The following is a 20,479-nucleotide window of genomic DNA, read 5'->3' as shown; positions in this document are numbered from 1 at the left end:
TTCTCCGGAACAATGGAACAAGCTACTGACTTATTGGAAGTAATACATACCGATGTATGCGGTCCGATGAGTGTTGAGGCTTGTGATGGGTATCGTTATTTTCTGACCTTCACAGATGATTTGAGCAGATATGGGTATATCCACTTAATGAAACATAAGTCTGAAACATTTGAAAAGTTCAAAGAATTTCAGAGTGAAGTGGAAAATCATCGTAACAAGAAAGTAAAGTTTCTACGATCTGATTGCGGAGGCGAATATTTTAGCTACGAGTTTGGTATTCATTTGAAACAATGTGGAATAGTTTCGCAACTCATGCCACCTGGAACACCACAATGTAATGGTGTGTCCAAACATCGTAATCATACTTTATTAGATATGGTGCGATCTATGATGTCTCTTACTGATTTATCGCTATTGTTTTGGGGTTATGGTTTTGAGATGGTTGCATTCATGGTAAACAGGGCACCATCTAAATCCGTTGAGACGACACCATCCTAAGCCATCGTTTCTTAAAGTTTGGGGCTGCGATGCTTATGTGAAAAAGCTTCAACCTGATAAGCTTGATCCCAAATTGGAGAAATGCGTCTTCATAGAATAACCAAAAGAAACTTTTCGGTACACCTTCTATCACAAATCCGAAGGCAAGATATTCGTTGCTAAGAATGGATCCTTTCCAGAGAAGGAGTTTCTCTCGAAAGAAGTGAGTGCGAGGAAAGTAGAACTTGATGAGGTAATTGTACCTTCTCACAAATTGGAAAGTAGTTTGTCACAGAAATCAGTTCTAGTGATTCCTACACCAATTAGTGAAGAAGCTAATGATGATGATCATGAAACTTCAGATCAAGTCAGCATCAAACCTCGTAGGTCAACCAGAGTGGTACGGTAATCCAATTCTCGAAGTCATGTTACTAGACCATGATTAACCTACAAACTATGCGGAAGCGATGATGAGCCTGGATTCCGCGAAATGGCTTGATCCATGAAATATGAGATGGGATCCATGTATGAGAACAAAGTGTGGACTTCCATGGACTTGCCCAATGATCGGCAAGCCATAGAAAATAAGTGGATCTTCAAGAAAAAGACAGACGCTAACGGTAATGTTACTGTCTACAAAGCTCGACTTGTTGCGAAAGGTTTTCGACAAGTTCAAGGAGTTGTCTATGATGATAACTTCTCACCCGTAGCGATGCTTAAGTCTGTCCGAATCATGTTAGCAATTGCCGCATTTTATGATTATGAAATTTGGCAAATGGATGTCAAAACTGCATTCCTTAATGAATTTTTAAACAAGAGTTGTATATGATGCAACTAGAAGGTTTTGTCGATCCAAAAGGTGCTAACAAAGTGTGCAAGCTCCAGTGATCCATTTATGGACTGGTGCAAGCCTCTTGGAGTTGGAATATACGCTTTGATAATGTGATCAAAGCATATGGTTTTATACAGACTTTTAGAAAAGCCTGTATTTAAAAGAAATTGAGTGGAAGCTGTGTAGCATTTCTAATATTATATGTGGATGACATATTGTTGAATGGAAATAATACAAAATTTCTGGATAGCTTAAAAGGATACTTGAATATGAATTTTTCAATGAAAGACCTTGGTGAAGCTCCTTATATATTGGGCATAAAGATTTATAGAGATAGATCAAGACGCTTAATTGGACTTTCACGAAGCACATACCTTGATAAAGTTTTGAATAAGTTCAAAATGGATCAATCAAAGAAAGGGTTCTTGCATGTGTTACAAGGTGTGAAGTTGAATCACACTCAATGCCCGACCACTGCAAAAGATAGAGAGAAAATGAAAGTCATTCCCTATGCCTCAACCATAGGTTCTATCATGTATGCAATGCTGTGTAGCAGACCTAATGTCTGCCTTGCTATAAGTTTAGCAGGGAGATACCAAAGTAATCCAAGAGTGGATCACTAGACGACGGTCAAGAACATCCTAAAATACCTAAAAAGGACTAAGGATATGTTTCTCGTTTATGGAGGTGACAAAGAGCTTTTCGTAAATGGTTACGTCGATGCTAGCTTTGACACTGATCCAGATGACTCTAAGTCACAAACCGGATACATATTTATATTGAATGGTGGAGTTGTCAGTTGGTGCAATTCCAAGAAAAGCGTTGTGGCGGGATCTACGTGTGAAGCGGAGTACATAGCTGCTTCGGAAGCAGCAAATGAAGGAGTTAAAATCCGATCTAGGTGTTATACCATGTGCATCAGGTCAAATGAAAATCTTTTGTGACAATACTGGAGAAATTGCCTTAGCGAAGGAATCCAGATTTCACAAGAGAACCCAACACATCAAGAGACACTTCAATTCCATCCGCAATCAAGTCAAGGAGGGAGACATAGAGATTTGCAAGATACATACCAATCTGAATGTTGCAGACCCGTTGACTAAGTCTCTTCCACGAGCAAGACATGATTAGCACCAAGACTCCATGGGTGTTAGAATCATTACTATGTAATCTAGATTATTGACTCTAGTGCAAGTAGGAGACTGAAGGAAATATGCACTAGAGGCAATAATAAAAAAATTATTTATATTTCCTTCATGATAAATGTTTATTATCCATGCTCTAATTGTATTAACAGGAAACATTGTACATGTGTGAATACATAGATAAAACATAGTGTCCCTAGTATGCCTCTACTTGACTAGCTCATTAATCAAAGATGGTTATCTTTCCTGACTATAGACATGTGTTGTCATTTATTGAACGGGATCACATCATTTGAGAATGATGTGATGGACAAGACCCATCCGTTAGTTTAGCATAATGATCGTTAAGTTTTATTGCTATTGCTTTCTTTATGACTTATACATGGTCCTCTGGCTATGAGATTATGCAACTACCGAATATCGGAGGAACACCTTGTGTGCTATCAATCATCACAATGTAACTGGGTGATTATAAAGATGCTCTACATGTGTCTCCAAAGGTGTTTGTTGAGTTGGCATAGATCGAGATTAGGATTTTTTACTCTGTGTATGGGAGAGGTATCTCTGGGCCCTCTCGGTAGTGCTCATCACTATAAGCCTTGCAAGCAATGTGAATAATGATTTAGTTACAAGATGATGCATTGCGGAACGAGTAAAGAGACTTGCCGGTAACGATATTGAACTAGGTACGAAGATGCCGACGATCGAATCTCGGGAAAGTAACATACTGATGACAAAGGGAACAACGTATGTTGTTATGCGGTTTGACCGATAATGATCTTCGTAGAATATGTAGGAACCAATATGAGCATCCAGGTTCCGATATTGCTTATTGATCGGAGATGTGTCTCGATCATGTCAGCATAGTCCTCGAACCCGTAGGGTCAGCACGCTTAACCTTCAGTAATGATTTGTATTATGAGTTATGTGTTTTGGTGACCGAAGTTTATTCGGAGTCCCGGATGAGATCATGGACATGATGAGGAGTCTCGACATGGTTGAGAGATGAAGATTGATATATTGGAAGGTTGCATTCGGATACCTGAATGGTTTCGGGAAGTTTCGGAGTACCGCGAGGTTACCGGAACCTGCCGGGAGACTAATGGGCCAACATGGGCCATAGGGGAGAGAGAGGGGTGCCCACAAGGGGAGCCGCGCGCACCCCAATGGGCAGTCCGAATTGGACTAGCGGAGGGGGCGGTGCCCCCCTTTCCCTCTCCCTTTCCACCTTTGCCTCTCTGGAACAGGAAAGGGGAATCCTACAAGGACTGGGAGTCCTAGTAGGACTCCCCCCTTGGCGCGCCCCCTCTAGGCCGGCTGCCCCCTCCTCTCCTTTATATATGAGGGCAGGGGGCACGCCAAAGTCACACCATTGTCTTAGCCATGTGTGGTGCCCCCCTCCATTGTTTACTCCTATGATAGTATCATCATAGTGCTTAGGCGAAGCCCTGCGCGGATCACATCATCAAGACCGTCATCACGCCGTCGTGCTGATGAAACTCTCCCCCGACCCTCTGCTGGATCATGAGTTTGAGGGACATCATCAAACTGAATGTGTGCTGAACTCGGAGGTGACGTACGTTCGGTGCTAGATCGGTTGGATCATGAAGACGTTCGACTACATCAACGCGTTAACATAACGCTTCCGCTGTCGTCTACGAGGGTACGTGGACAAATTCTCCCCTCTCGTTTCTATTCATCTCCTAGATAGATCTTGCGTGATCATAGTATTTTTTTGAAATTGCGTGCTATGTTCCCCAACATGTATTACAATTACCAGGACATCCTATTTGTCTGACATTGGGCCAGTCATTGGGCCATTGATTAAAAACCCCTCCACTCACTACTATATGATGTTCTAACTTTTTTGTAAATCAAATATATGTAAACACATTTTAATGTGTCTGTTCACTCATTACGGATGTAATCTACTTTTAAATATCTAAAACATCTTATAGTAGTGAACAATGTGAAACTGCTTCCTGCCATGGTAGAGTTGTCGATGTCATAAATGTCATAACCAAACACGTATTCACATCATTAGCCTCCCTATCATTACTAGGATATTGATTACATACTAGTTGAGATACTTCATAGGGGGAAAACAATATTACATTACTTGTTCCTTTATATAGTAAATGTAACTAGGCCATGGATGTTATTGAGGCGTGCATGTATGCATGCTGCCAACTCAACAGTCAATTGCTTGTTTGTTTCAGGCATAGTTCAATTGCTCTTTTCAATTGCTTTATTTGTCCTTAGTTAATGAGGTTCCCAAACAATGATGCCTGATGTTGGTTACTTGTATAACTATTAGTTGACATAATTAAAGGCCTTACCATTTAATTACTTTGGCGAAGTGTGCCTGAAGTTTTGAAGTCTATTAACCAACTATTGCTGTTTGTGTACGCTTTATTATCACTGGTGCCGAACTATTATTCCCAGTGGGAATAATTGGCTGTAATTTCTTTATTGTATAGTGTAGGATTATTCTACGATTCTATGGCTTAGCCTCTTTATTGCCTAGTGTATGTTTTTTAGAGGCAATAGTATAGAGTAGGATAATTCTTTGAATATGCTATATTGTTGAAACGTGGGCCAACACGCCCAAACATTTCCTGGACGCCATCCGAATGAACAAACATGTGTAGTGAAAGCGGACCTTAATTAGGCTAGTCAAAATAATATTTAGTGGATCCCAAATGATGTGGCCCACCATAACAACGGTCCTTAGTAGGTCGTTAACATGCCGAAAGCTCGATAGGGCCGTATAAATGGAAATGGCCCGCGAGCCTCTAGCAGGCCGAAATAAATGTCAATTTTGTCTCGGCCCTTTTACTTCACAGGCTAGTAAGAGGTCGAAAGAGTTTTGTGCCAGAGGAGGCCCAACTTGCAAACTAGGCCTTTACCAGGCAGAAAGTCACGTCGGGCTGAAATTTTGCCCTACGAAACGTGGGCCGCTAATGGACCCAAAATTAGGTTGCACAGTCAAAGGCCCAACTGTTCTGCGGGCCGTTAACAGGCCTAAAGATAAAATGGGCTAGGAATTGGCCCATTTATCAAATGGGCCAAGGACATGCCTAAAGTCACAATGGGCTAGAAGTTGGCCCAACTACAGAATGTGCCGAGAAAAGGCCGAAAGATGTTCCGGTCCGTTAACGGGCTGGAACTGATGATGGGCTGCTAACAGGCCAAAAGAAGCTCGGGTCCTAATTGAGCCCAAAGACGTAGCAAGCCGTAAACGGGGTGGAACTGACGATGGGCTGGAAATTTTCAAACCTAGAATGGGCCTTTGATGGGCCAATTATGTGTAACTTGTATGGGCCATGCTTGTGAATGGGCCTGACTCAAGTAGGCCGCTAATGGGTCGGCCCACTTATTTGGACAGGCCCAGCCTTTTAACCTGAATGGGTCATATTTGGGCCGAGACACGTGTCGATGTGTCATAGGCGCGTCCCGTCCATTCGCTGGATGACAACTGCCCGAACGTTGGGCCGACACGTGGATCTCCCGGCGAATGCGAATTTTACATGTGGAAAATCCCCATTGGCTATGCTATTAACCAGAACCCGATAGCTTATAGGCGACCTGTTATGGTGGATGCCACGTGTCGGTTACCCTTGACGAAAGAACTTCTATGACGCGCGATTTATCATCATGGATGTGGACACTTCTCTGATGATAATTTTGGTGATGTCATGGAACACTTCTATGACATCACAAGTATGACTATCTTGATTCTATCATAAAATCGTCATGGATGTACATGCATGACCGAAAAAGTGACCTACTATGACAAACATGTATCATCACGGAAGTGGTTTTTTTGTAGTGTGAGGAGTTAGGAATTTGCCAGTGCGGGTTGCCTACGAGGGACGAACATGACAACCTTGAGGAATTTAAGAACTCAAATTTCCGATCGTTCCTGTGCTACGTGCCAGCTGTCACAAAAAATCTTATCCACCTAACGGTCATATCATTGAAGGGCTATGTCTTATCATGTCGGGCTGCTCCCCGGCTATAAATAGCCGCCCCCTACAACCACTAGTTGGTTGGCTGCTCCGAGAGAAACTGACACTTGTCATTGAGAGCATCCCATCCTCCGAGGACTTTGAGAGAAAATCATCAGTGAGGAAAAACCCAAACCAACACCTAAAACCCAAAGTGATTGAGCATCACTAGAGAGATTGATCCTGTGTGGTACCGACGCTTGTTACCTATGAATACTGTGCATCTTCTAGACGGTCAGGCATCACGGTCTAGAGCATGCAAGAGGAATTATGGATCACCGAGTGACCAAGTATGTGAAGGTTTGGAAGTCACCTGTGAATACTTACCACGAGTGATTGGGCAAGGTCTGTGTGACCTTGGCTCAAGGAATACAGTAAGGACTGTGTGTCCTTTGGTTTAAATACCAAGCTGCTCCAACCAGGGATACAACTGTCACTCTAGTTGGAACTGGTCTACCAAATCATTGTCTTCACTTAGTTAATCGCTCTATTTCCTCAAACCTTTCATTTCCTCGCTCATGTGTTGATGAGATTGATCGTTACTATTTGAAGACTTTGACTGAAGACTTTCTCAATTTCCTCAATCCTATTTCTTCAATCACTTTATCTTTTGCCTGCTTATCCTGTTTACACGCTACCTATGCTCTATGTATGTTTCATTTCATCATGATGACTATGCTACTGCCTTGTTATGCATGCACCTGATACTTATTCCGCTGCTTGTAGTTCGTCACTTACCAAATTCCTCAATTTGTATTCCTCAGTGACGAATTTGTAAAAATTGCCTATTCACCCCCTCTAGTCGATATAACGCACTGTCAATTGGTATCAGAGCAAGGTACTCCCTTATTCTGTGTGATTTGGGTTTAACCACATGGAGTTTTAGTTATGTCGACTGCAAGTATGATCAAGGTCTCGGCTGGGTGTCCTACCTTTAATGTGACGGAGTACCCCTACTGGAACAACAAGATGCGCATGCGTCTTGAGGCAATTGACAATGATCTCTGGTACGTTGTGGAAAATGGCGTTCCCTCCATCACTCCTTTTGTGAACGCTGCTGATGTGAAGAGATTCAAGCAACTCAACTCTCAAGAGAAGAATATCATATGTGGCCATCTGAGCAAAGGACAGTACGACAGAGTGGGTGCTTTGGAGTCTGCAAAGCTTATCTAGGATAGGCTGTCCAAGGTCAGCGAAGGAATCTCAACTCGATGTGATTCTCGAGTTGACGTTCTTCGCAATCTCTTCAACCGCTTCAAAAGACTTGACAATGAAAATGTTTAGCAAACCTTCGATCACCTCACTGACATCTCAAATGAACTTCAAGCACTTGGTGCCACTGACATCACCGACCATGAGGTGGTGAAGAAATTGCTGAGATCACTTGATTCCTCATTTGATACACTGGCACTGATGATTCAAGAACATGGAGACTACAAGTCACTAGATCCTGCTAATATCCTTGATAGGCTGAACACTCATGAATTCCAACAAGCTGAGAAGAGAGACCTCTACGGGCCAAGATATGGAAGATCACGTGCTCTGAAGGCCAGGTAGTTTCTGTTGGGGATCGTTGCAGAAATTAAAATTTTCTACACATCACCAAGATCAATCTATGGAGTAACTAGCAACGAGAGAGAGGGGAGTGCATCTTCATACCATTGAAGATCGTGAGACGGAAGCGTTACAAGAACGCAGATGAAGGAGTCGTACTCGTAGCGATTCAGATCACAGCGGATTCTGATCTAAGCGCCGAATAACGGAACCTCCGCGTTCAACACACGTGCAGCCCGGTGACGTCTCCCGCACCTTGATCTAGCAAGGAGGAGGGAGATGTTGAGGAAGCTGGCTCCAGTAGCAGCAGGACGGCGTGGTGGTGATGGAGTGGCAGTTCTCCGGCAGGACTTCGCCAAGCTCACGCGGAGGAGGAGAGGTGTTGGGGAGGTGAGGGGATGCGCCTTGGATGTGGTGCTGCAGCCCTCCCTCCACCCCTCTATTTATAGGGAGAAGGGGGAAGGGGCCCGACCCCTCTAGATGAGATCTAGAGGGGGGGGCGGCGGCCAAGGGGGAGGGGGCTTGCCCCCCAAAAAAGGGAGGCGCCCCCTTAGGGTCCCCCCAACCCTAGGCGCATGGTAGGGGGGTGGCGCCCAGCTCCCTTAGGGGCTGGTTCCCTTCCACCTACAGCCCATAAGGCCCTCCGGGGTAGGTGGACCCTCCCGGTGGTCCCGGTACAATACTGGTATACCCCCGAATATTTCCGGTGACCGTATGATGACTTCCCATATATAAATCTTCACATTCGGACCATTCTAGAACTCCTCGTGACGTCCGGGATCTCATCCGGGACTCCGAACAACATTCGGTAATCACATACAAATCTTCCCTATAACCCTAGCGTCATCGAACCTTAAGTGTGTAGACCCTACGAGTTCGGGAATCATGCAGACATGACCGAGACAGCTCTCTGGCCAATAACCAATAGCGGGATCTGGATACCCATGTTGGCTCCCTCATGTTCCATGATGATCTCATCAGATGAACCATGATGTCGAGGATTCAAGCAATCCCGTATACAATTCCCTTTGTTAATCGGTATGTTAGTTGCCCGAGATTCGATCGTCGGTATCCCAATACCTCGTTCAATGTCGTTACCGGCAAGTCACTTTACTCGTTCCGTAATGCATGACACTGTGACTAACTACTTAGTCACATTGAGCTCATTATGATGAGGCATTACCGAGTGGGCCCAGAGATACCTCTCCGTCATACGGAGTGACAAATCACAGTCTCGATTCGTGCCAACCCAACAGACACTTTCGGAGATACCTGTAGAACACCTTTATAGTCACTCAGTTACGTTGTGACGTTTGGTACACCCAAAGAACTCCTACGGTATCCGGGAGTTACACAATCTCATGGTCTAAGGAAATGATACTTGACATTAGAAAAGCTTTAGCAAACAAACTACATGATATTGTGCTATGCTTAGGATTAGGTCTTGTCCATCAAATCATTCTCCTAATAATGTGATCCCGTAATCAATGACATCCAATGTCCATAGTCAGGAAACCATGACCATCTGTTGATCAACGAGCTAGTCAACTAGAGGCTGACTAGAGACATGTTGTGGTCTATGTATTCACACATGTATTACAGTTTCCGGCCAATACAATTATAGCATGAATAATAGACAGTTATCATGAACAAGGAAATATAATAATAACCATTTCATTATTGACTCTAGGGCATATTTCCAACAGTTTCCTCATCTGAAGGGGAAGATTCTAACAGTAGCCTTGGTGATCCCGAGGAACTGAACCAAGAGCTAGCTATGGTTGTGAGGAAACTCCAGAAGTTCTCTAGACGTGGCCGTTTCGGAAAATCTTCAAGAAATGATGACATGAGATCAGATTCTTCATCCCGCGACTACAAGAAGAGGACTTGCCACAAATGCAAGAAGCCTAGTCACTACATGGCTGATTGTACTCAAGGGTCGAATTATTCAAAGAAGAAGAAATACGAGGATGACAGTTCACATGACTCGAAGAAAAATAAGAAACCTTCAAAGTCCTCATCATCAAAATCTTCAAAGTCTTCATCTCACAAGAAGAGCGGTTCTAGAAAGGCTCAGGCATTCATTGACAAGGAAATGGACTCTGAAGCAGAATCTGAGGAAAATGAGGAAGAGGAGGAATCTGAGGAGTCAGACTCTGGTGTGGCGAGCCTAGCTCTCGCTACTGCTTCCATCAGCAAGTCCATCTTCAACACTTAGGAACACGGCAACACCAATACCGCTGACGACGGCGATGATGAGTATGCTCCCACCTACTTCTTCATGGCAAAACGTGCAAAGGTCCTCAAATATCCCTCATCTGAGTCAACTGAAGAAGAATCTGATGAAAACCTCAAACCTAGCTATTCCAAGCTTGCTACTATTGCCATGAAACAACAAAAAGCTTTGGAAAAGGTTTAAAATTTGCTAGACAAAAGTGATGACCTGTTGGGTGAGGAATTGAATCAGACTCAAACCTTGACTGATAATCTTCAATGACTACAGTCTAAGTTTTATAACCTTCAAGGTCATCATGGAACACTCTTAGTTGATCATGAGAAGCTTTCTTATGAATTTCTTCAAAGAAAGAAGGATCTTGAGAAGTTAAGGGTGAGTCATGATGATCTTCAAAAGGAACATGATTCTTTGCTTGCTCAACAGATCAAATTCCGCTCAAGATGAATTCACTCCACCATGTTTGAAATGCATTGAACGTGAATCTGCTAATTCCTCACCTGAAAGTTCAAATACTTTTATTGCTGCAAATTCATCAACTATTTCTGTGGTCACAAATTCCTCATTTGAGGATACCACAAGTATCACTGACAATGCAGGGTTGAAGCAATTGTATGTGACAAGCATATACAAAAGCTTCAAAGGGCATCAGGCTCTTTGTGATGTGCTTAAGAAGCAGATCCTCAACAAGAACCCTAGGAAAGAGGGTATTGCATTTGAGAGGAAACTCAATGCTGATGGGTCCTACTGAAAACCTGAGCAGTACTTGTCGATGTCAAAACCGGTAGATCTTGTGTAGGGGGGGCAAGCTGTATGTCTGAGGACCGATGATTACTATGAACAAAGGACACTGTGTTTACCCAGGTTCGAGCCCTTTTAATGGACGTTAAACCCTACTCCTGCTTGATTATATTTGAGGGGTAAAGGGGTTACAAGAGTTGATCTACCACAAGATCGTATTGGCTAACCCTAGATTAGGTAGTCTAGCAATGTTGTGATCATGCCTCCAATCTACCCTCCGGTTTATATAGACACCGAAAGGGCTTAGGGTTGTACAAAGTCGATTTTACAGAAAGGAATAACATATGCAAACACCTATACTTTCCATCCACACATACGAGAGTCCCTACTGAACACGAGAGGCGATCTTCCATCTTGTATCATGACGACCCATCAATCCGGCCCATATCCAATAGACCGGATGCCCGAGGACCCCCTGGTACAAGACTCCCACAGTAGCCCCTGAACTAGTCTTCAATGATGATATGTTAGGCATGCAGATTGTGTTCGACATTGCAAGGCGGGTTCCATGAATAATACACATCAGTTTCCCTTTGTAAAAGAATTGTATACGTCTTTTCATAATGAACACAATCCTTAGCCCCGAAGGCAAGATACATAAAAAATGAGAACTGTGTCTTTTACTGACAACTTTTTTGGTGAAGCCTCAGGCTTGACCCCTTGATGTTTTGAACCATTTTTTACATCCCGCATTCTGTGTTTCGAAGCCACGTCCTATTGGCCCGTCCTGTCAAAACAGAGATCGTGCCCAATTAATACGGGATCGCTCATGAATAGAATTTGGGTAATCCAACTGTTTATGGCGCAGGCTCTTATCGGGAATAGGAAAGATTCAAGGCACGAGTGGGGCAGTTGGCATTTCTACCGCTTACAAGAGGGCAATGGATCTTTACTTTCTCCCCCAAGCCTTCACATATCCTCAGCCTTCCAATCTCCCAAGCTCTCAGCGCCCAAAAAGTTTCCGTCTCCCTCACCACCACCACACATCCTCCGACGATGGCCGGATCCGGTTCCAAAGGGAAGTGGGAGGCCTCTTCCATCATGGAGAAGGAGATAAAAAATCTTCGGAGTGCGGGATACCTCGGCACCAACATCACGCACAGGCCTCCCCCTGAGGGTCAAGTCATTGCCACTCCGGAGCCCGGCGAACGGGTCGTCTTTCTTCCCTACTTCATTAGAGGTTAGGTTTTCCATCCACCCATTCGTCCGTGGACTCATGTACTACTACGGGCTAGATTTCAACAATCTAGCCCCGAACTCCTTCCTCCACAGATCGACGTTCATCGTCGTGTGTGAGGCTCTCCTCCGTGTCCACCCACACTTCGGCCTGTGGCTCAAGGTCTTCAACGTGAAGCCGAAGGTGGTCGATGGGCAGCATGCTGACTTCGGCGGAGCTATGATCAGTAAGCTGCCCGACCCAAGTGGTCCAAGGGGGCCTTCATGGAGACCGTCAAGATCTGGCAATAAGAGTGGTTCTATATCACTGAGCCACGCCGCACTAAGTGGGCGGCAATTCCGGACTTCAGATCCGGACCCCCCATGAGGCTCGTCTCCTGGACCACGAAGGGCCATAACTGGGAATCCCAGACGGAGGTGCAGACGCTGCAAATGCGTATCACCAACTTGCTAGGAAAAAAACATTGGTTTAACTAATGTGATTCCGATTATGCTCTTCCACCGCATCCTCCCCTGCCAGCGATGGACTTCCCCCATGTGGGAGTTCAAGCTGGAGGAGCCGCGGCCTCTATAGCACTTCCTCGGCACCACACACGAGGGAATGTGGAAGCTACTCTTCAAGGCGCAGAAGAGCTGGCCCATGGAGACCGAAGACGTCGGTCTCAACGCCACAAATCCGGCCTCTCCGAAAAATATTCAGCTTTCCAAAGACATACCCAGTTTATATATTCGGTCGATACGAAACTCATTATCCCATCCTTTACAATGTTGTACCAAGAAGTCAGAGCGGATTAAGAGTCCGGCTCCGTTGCCTGAAGACCTAGTCACTCCTTAGCTAGAGGAGATGCTGGTCCCAGCGCCTTACAAGGCGCCGGAGAAGAAGACTAAGAAGAAAGGCAAGGGGCCCAAGGACGGGCCCCGCTGCAAAGGCCCTCCAGACGCAGTATCCGGAGAGACCGAAGCCGTCTCCTCCCATGAGGAAGACGAAGATGAAGAGGAGGAAGTGGAATAGGAGGAGGAGGAGGAAGAGGAGGAGGAGGAGGAGGAAGTGGAGAACGAATCCCCCCCTCAAGATGAGGAGGGGAAAGAGGACATCCTCCGAGAACCTGGAGGGGGCAACGTCGAAGAAAGGACAAGTGGTCCTCTCGGACAGTTTGGACTCAGAGTCCGAACACAGCCCGAAGAGGGCCCAAAGGGAGAAGTCCCTGGCCGAAACGTAAGTATCAAGAACTTACACATTCAATTATCGCTTCATTTGTCTCTGTGATGTCAAGTTTTTTCTACTTTTCAGCCCTCCGCACGAGATCCCGATTCCCTGCTTCTCGGAGGGGAAGTCTCTAGCACCTTGAGAGGCGGAAAGTGACGGGCCATCTCGCGCCTTCTCTCCCCCTGCCATGGAGGACACCAAGGTGTCATCCCAAAGGCCATCTCCTGGCCGAGGAGGAGCGGACGAGACCGTCCAGAAGGCACTCGAGGGCAACACCTCGGACGCTGTAGAGCGGGGCATGGCGGCCCCCATAACCATCAAGGGTAGGGGCCTCAACAGTCTGGGCCCTCATTGAAAAATGTCCCGGAGACCAGTACGGCTCCGGGTTCGGACCAACACCCCCCTTCGAAAGAGGGCGGAGGAGCTATAGCTCCATCAATGGCCTCCATCAATCCGGAGGCCGCTGACACTCTATAGGACGCACTGCAACGTGTGTCCTATCGTGGAGGAACACCGCACCCTGACGGTTGCAGTTATGGAGAAGGTTCGGTCCACAAAGAGCGGACTTGCCGAAGCCTTCAACAGCCTACTGACGGGCTTTGAGGTATGTGATGTAAGATTTTTTACAAGTTCTTTTGTATGCATATATGTGTGAGGCGAAACCCACGTATAGACAGTAGCCCCTGAGACTCTGTCCGGATTAGAACAATCCGAACAGAGGATCAAAAAACAAATATATAACCCATTGTACATGTTGTTGGATAGGCTTAGATACTGGCAGCTACTACCGAGGCTGCAGAGATTGCCGAGTTCAATCGGAAGCTTCAGCTATCCGATGAGGAACTCGACCGCATCTACAGGCGGTTTAACGAAACCCAAGGTATGTGGCATTACGACATACCCAAAAGTTATATGTGTGTTAGTCGTTTTAAACTGACTAAGAATCTTATGAATATACTCATAGTTGGCGCAGCCGAGGTCGAGTCCCTCAAGAGCGCCCTCGCCGAATCCAAGAAGGAGGCGGAGGCGAGCAAGGCGGCCGCGGACAAAGTGGCCAAGGAGTTAGAGGTGGAGCAAACCACCCGCCGCAGGCATGAGGCGCGGGTGGGGGAGGTCGAACTGGAGGTCAAGGACGCCATTACTAAATGTGAGTCCTTGGAGCGAAAGTGTTCGAAGCAGGCCTCCGAGCTCACCAAAGCTCTTGAGAGCATGAAGGAAGCCCGAGTTGATGCCCAGGGCGCTCCCCAGGAGATCCAAGAGGCAAGGCAGATTGCGGCTGGTAAGGCCTTTATCATGCAAAGTAGATTTACTAGTAAGAGATATATTTTGCTGACCCGAGTTTGGAGTTCTCCAGGCGCCTTTGCGGATCTGCCGAGGAGCATTGCGGATGCCGCCGCATTCTTCCAAGCCGAAGAGGGGAGCTCGACGGAGAAGCTGTTCTGGTCGCAGTACCTTGCGACAGAACTCCCAGTGCCCCATAGTGACCAGCTGAAGCAGCTGTCCGAGCTGCATAGGGTGGCCAGACTGGCCATGAAGGATGTGATAGTCTGTCTATGGCCGACCGAGTCCATACCTAGCAGCCACTTCGTCCACGTGAAGCGGTTGGTGGATGCGCTTCCTCGGATCGATGCCCTCAAGCGATCGTCATGCATAGAAGGTGCCCGGATGGCCTTCGCCCGCGTCAAAGTTCAATGGGAGAAGGTGAAGGCCTCCGGGATTGCCACTGCTGGGCCGCTTGAAGGCAAGGATCATTGGCGGCCCGAGAAGTACTTCGACGAGGTCCTCGAGGGAGCCCACATTGTAGAGGGCCAGTTCTCAAAGGACATCATATTTGACTCGTAGAGTCTGGTTTGTAAGAGTCATGTAATGAACTCATGGTGTAAAATAGCTATGCTTGTGCTTTATGATTAGTTTGTCCTCCTATTTGGCACTTTATATGTCCGAAAGTTTACCAGTCGTCGGCTTCAGCCCCAACATAAATATTATAGAGGTGTTCGGGAATGCATGACCGCACTTTATCCAAAGTCTTGGTCCGATGTAGGAGGCGTCTTCTGAGGTGAACTAGGAAACCAGATTATGCGGCTTTAGCACTTTCACTTAGCCATAAGAGTCCATTGGTGGCGCTAAATACTAGCCCCTTGTTGCGTGAACGGCAATCCGGAGTGCGGCACCTTTGCAATGTGGTTGGTCGAAAGCCCAACCCCTCGTATAACATGGCATAAATCGTGAATGATTTATAGTATAACACTAAGTCACCGGATCAGTGACCCGCTCTCGCCTATCATGATGGTCAGTTTTCGGCTTTCTCTACTAAGGTACTTAACCAGATGAACCAGAAATACAATCACAGTAGTTCTTCCTTTACTACCTTAGCCGAACTTGCGGAACGTAAGGTGGCAAACACAGGAGCCGGGCAACCCAACTATAGACCAAAGACATGATTCAGAGCCGATGCATATAATGCAATATCCGGGACGCCGAAAAGTTCCCTATAGTTGTTCGGACTTAAGAGTTTTGCGGCCCCGAATACAGCCCCCGGTATGAGGGACGTGCCTACCCACATATGTCAGCCGATCGTAAGGGGGAACACAGATGACAAGGTAAAACCAGAACCCAACCAAGAAGGTGATAATCATCTGCTTCCTTTATATCGTTATTGATACGTTGATGACAGACGATGCCGTTCAATATTAAGGTCATGTTACATGCCTAAAGAGAGAAAGACAAGTTTTACATAAGGGAAAGTTTAACACATGTCTTGAAAATAACACTTCAAAAACTCTAGTAATACCCCGTCGCACGTCTGCACCATTTCTCCTTAGTAATAGGTCCTTTGACAGGAGTATTTGATGGTTGAGAAAAGCTATCATCTAAAGGGTCTTCTGAAACAACCACATGGCAAGTAGGGCTCTTGATGAACCTGCAGTAAGAGAAAGGAAATATATGCGGTCTAGATGGGGTCAAGCCATACTATGGACCTTCTCCGCGGTGTGCCTCCAGCACCACCAAGGGTATTTTTAGTGCCTAGTTATGTACGCGCGGTACGCAAGCCGTGACTTGATGGGGCGATCAGTGGAGGCCGAACTGCTAATCCAGGTATGGATCTGCTGATTTGTCGCAATCCTGCATGGACCGGACTCGTTTAGATACATCATTGGCTTTATTGCCGATGAACGGTTCGGCTTGATAAGGCCGCCATACACCTCGGCTACGAGTGCCGCGGTGTGCTCCTCAGTACGGAGGGAGCGCTCCATATTACCAGTGACTGTAATGACGCCACAAGGTCCAGGCATTTTAAGATTTAAGTAAGTGTAGTGCGGGACTACTTTAAAGCGGGCAAAAGCAGTTCATCCGAGCAGTGTTTGATAGCCACTGTGGAAAGGGATGATATCGAAGATCAATTCTTCGTTGCGAAAGTTGTATGGCGAGTTGAATACTACCTCCAGCATTAGTGAGCCCATGCAACAGGCCTCCACTCCTGGTATCACACCTTTAAAGGTAATGTTACCAGGCTTGATTCTTGATGGGTCAATGCCCATCTTACGGACAGTGTCTTAATAAATCAAATTGAGACTGCTACCTCCGTCCATAAGGACTCTAGTGAGGTGGTATCCATCAATAATTGGATCAAGTACCAGGGTGGTCGAACCCTCGTGACGGATACTGGTTGGGTGATCCCTGCGATCAAAGGTGATCGGGCAGGCTCACCATGGGTTGAACTTGGGGGCGACAGGCTTGACAGCGTAGACGTCCTGAAGTGCTTGCTTGCGCTTCCTTTTGGGAATGTGAGTGACATAGATCATGTTCACTGTCTTCACCTCGGGGGGAAACTGTTTTTGACCCCCGGTGTTCGGCTGACGGGGCTCATCATCGTCTTCGATTGGAGGTCCCGTTCCCTTGTGTTCGGTCTTTATCTTATCGGCCTGTTTGAAAACCCAACAATTCCTGTTGGTGTGGTTCGCAGGCTTATCGGGTGTGCCATGAATATGACAGGGCCTCTCAAGGATTTTATCCAAGCTGGATGGCCCGTCTTTGTTGCCTTTGAAAGGTTTCTTTCGCTGACCGGACTTAGGGCCGCTGAATCCGGCATTGACTGTCGTATCGCCTACGTCGTCGTTGTTATTCTGATGTTTGTTTTTATTCTGACGAGGTTTACCATTGCCGTCCCTCACCTTAGAAGTGTTGGGGTCGCCCAAGTTGTTGCTTCTATGAGCCAACCATCTATCCTCGCCCGCACAGAAGCGGGTCATAAGTGCAGTTAAGGCTGCCATGGTTTTTGGTTTTTCCTGCCTGAGGTGTCGGGCGAGCCACTCGTCTCGGATGTTGTGTTTGAAGGCCACTAAGGCTTCGGCGTCCGAAGAATCCACGATCTGTTTTTTTAGTTAAGAACTGATTCCAAAGTTTGCGGGATGATTCGCCTGGTTGCTGGATTATGTGACTCAAGTCGTCAGCATCTGGTGGCCAGACATAAGTGCCCTGAAACTGGACCCTAAAAGCATCTTCCAAATCTTCCCAGGTTCCAATGGAGTTTTCTGGGAGGCTGTTTAGCCAGTGTCGTGCTGGTCCTTTCAGCTTTAGAGGAAGATATTTAATGGCATGGAGATCATCTCCTCGAGCCATGTGGACGTGGAGAAGAAACACTACAAAAAAATACACTTTAGGTCGCATTTTATGTCATGCATGTACATCCATGACAAATTTATGACAGAATCAAGATAGTCATACTGTGCTATCGTAGAAATGTTCCATGTCATTACCAAAATTATCATCATGGAAGTGTCCATTTCCATGACGATAAATCGCGCATCACAGAAGTGCTTTCGTCAAGGGTGACCGACACGTGGCATCCACCGTAACGGAACGCCGTTAAGCTATCAGGTCGGATTCTGGATCCGATAACCCGTTAACAGCCACGACCAATGCCGATTTTCCATGTGTAAAATTCTCATTGGCTGACAGATCCACGCATCAGCTCCGTGTTGGCGCAGGTGTCACTCATCCAACGGTTGAGATGGCCTATGATATGTTGACACGTGGACTGGCCCAAAAGTGGCCCACAAAGTTTAAATGGGTCGGCCCAACTGAAGGCCCATAAGATTTAGTGGGCCATAATGGGCCGGCCCACCTAAAGACCCAAAAAGTTTAGTGGACCATAATGGGCCGGCCCAGCTAAAGGCCCACACGAATTTGCAGACCATAATGGGCCGGCCCAGCTAAAGGCCCACAAGATTTTGCGGACCACAATGGGCCGGCCCAGCTAAAGGCCCACAAGATTCTGCAGACCATAATGGGCAGGCCCAGCTAAAGGCCCAACATCCTCTATCAAATCGGCCCATCAACAGCCAGTCCTAAACTTGTCATCAATGCGGCCCATGGTCACTTCTGGCCCGTTAACTGTCGGCTAAGTAATTGGGCCGAATTACGGCCCGGTGTATTTCCGGCCTGTTAAAGGTCCGGCTTCATTTGGGCCCATTTACAGGCCATCAAAACTTTCGGCCCATAAACGACCATAAAGGATTTGGGTCGTATTCGGCCATGTCTGACATTCGGCCTGTTAGAGGCCCACTATAGATTTGGGCCACTTTCGGCCTGTTGTCATTTCCGGCCTGTTAACGCCGGACGTAAACCATGGGCCATATGTGGCCCAACGTCATATCGGGCCCATTAAAAGCCCATATAAAAATGACGATAATCTAGCCCGACCGAAGTTCCGTCCCATTAAAGGCCCGTGTATTAGGTCCGCGCATTTACGGCCCTTCCGAATTTCGGCCTGTCAAAGATCCGCATCGTAAATGGGCCACCATTTCGGCCTGCTAAGTCCAGTGGGTCATTTGGCACAATCATGGCCCAATCTCACTTTCGGTCTATTAAAGGCCCATGTTTTTTATGTGCTCGAGATATTTACACCTGTAAACGATCTAATTTTACTGCGGGCCCAAATTATGTTTAGGCCTGTTAAAGGCCCACAATGGGCACAGGCTTACCAGAAAAATATGAAAGCTTATGCTGATTTAGGACCAGATATTTTTAGTGGGCTACATGCCAATTTCGGCCCATAATCGTTTTGATCCCAATTGGAATGGGCCTGACGAATGTTGGCATGTTGGGCTCCTACGAAGCTTTCGGCCGAATGCATTACTAAGATAAACCTACACTATACAAAAATAGTGTCGTAATTACTGCAGCCTGTGGCAGCATCATACATGTTGTATCACAACAAAATAAATTCCAACCATACAACAAAAGGCTTGTTGGCATAAAGTTTACATTCCTTCCAGATAAAAGCACCATCATATGTATAGAAGCACATATCATTTGACCTGAGTGCTAATGTTTCAGGCTGTAGAATCTGATGGAGCAGCACGATCTCCACCTTTTTTCCGCCATTGCTCTTGAACAGCGAACTGAATGTCTGATAGTCTGGTTTCAAAACCATTCATATCTTTACAACATTTCTCAATCACTAGTATTGTTTCCAAAACAACATCCATTAGGGATTGGACTTCTGTTTGGAGCACAGATATATCACCCTGTCTAGCAGGAAGATTTTGTTCAGAAGGCGATTTGGATGAGGTTACCTTGACAACCAACCCAGAATTACGCAGGAAGGTGCTTTTTGCACTATTAGTGGAGAGATACTGACGCACTGCAGCAAGAGGTGACATTGTGCCCATCGTAGCCTCATCACCTTCAGGTGGTTGTGGCTGTTCAATCATTTGTTCCATAGCTTCCTGAAAGTTTGAACTTGTAGATTAGTGTACCAGATAATTTACTAATGAGACAAAAACAAACAAGGTAGGTTAAACGTTTATACATAATTTATTTTGGTGAACTACTGTAATACATTAGCATGTATTGTAGTGACAACTACATAATAATTTCACTTTTAGAATATATGTCCATGTAGCATGCCTACTGTATTGTCTATTTCCTCACATTCGTTGACATCTAAGGATAAAGAGACATGGTTTAAAGTAGGATGAACATAGTATGACATCATTCATATCATGGGCAAACAGATATAAAACAAACAGGCTATTTTAT

This window comes from Triticum dicoccoides, chromosome 7B (assembly GCF_002162155.2).
Source record: "Triticum dicoccoides isolate Atlit2015 ecotype Zavitan chromosome 7B, WEW_v2.0, whole genome shotgun sequence".
NCBI classification, from domain to species: Eukaryota; Viridiplantae; Streptophyta; class Magnoliopsida; order Poales; family Poaceae; genus Triticum; species Triticum dicoccoides.
The sequence above is the reverse complement of the archived record's forward strand: the minus strand, read 5'-3'. Positions refer to the sequence as shown.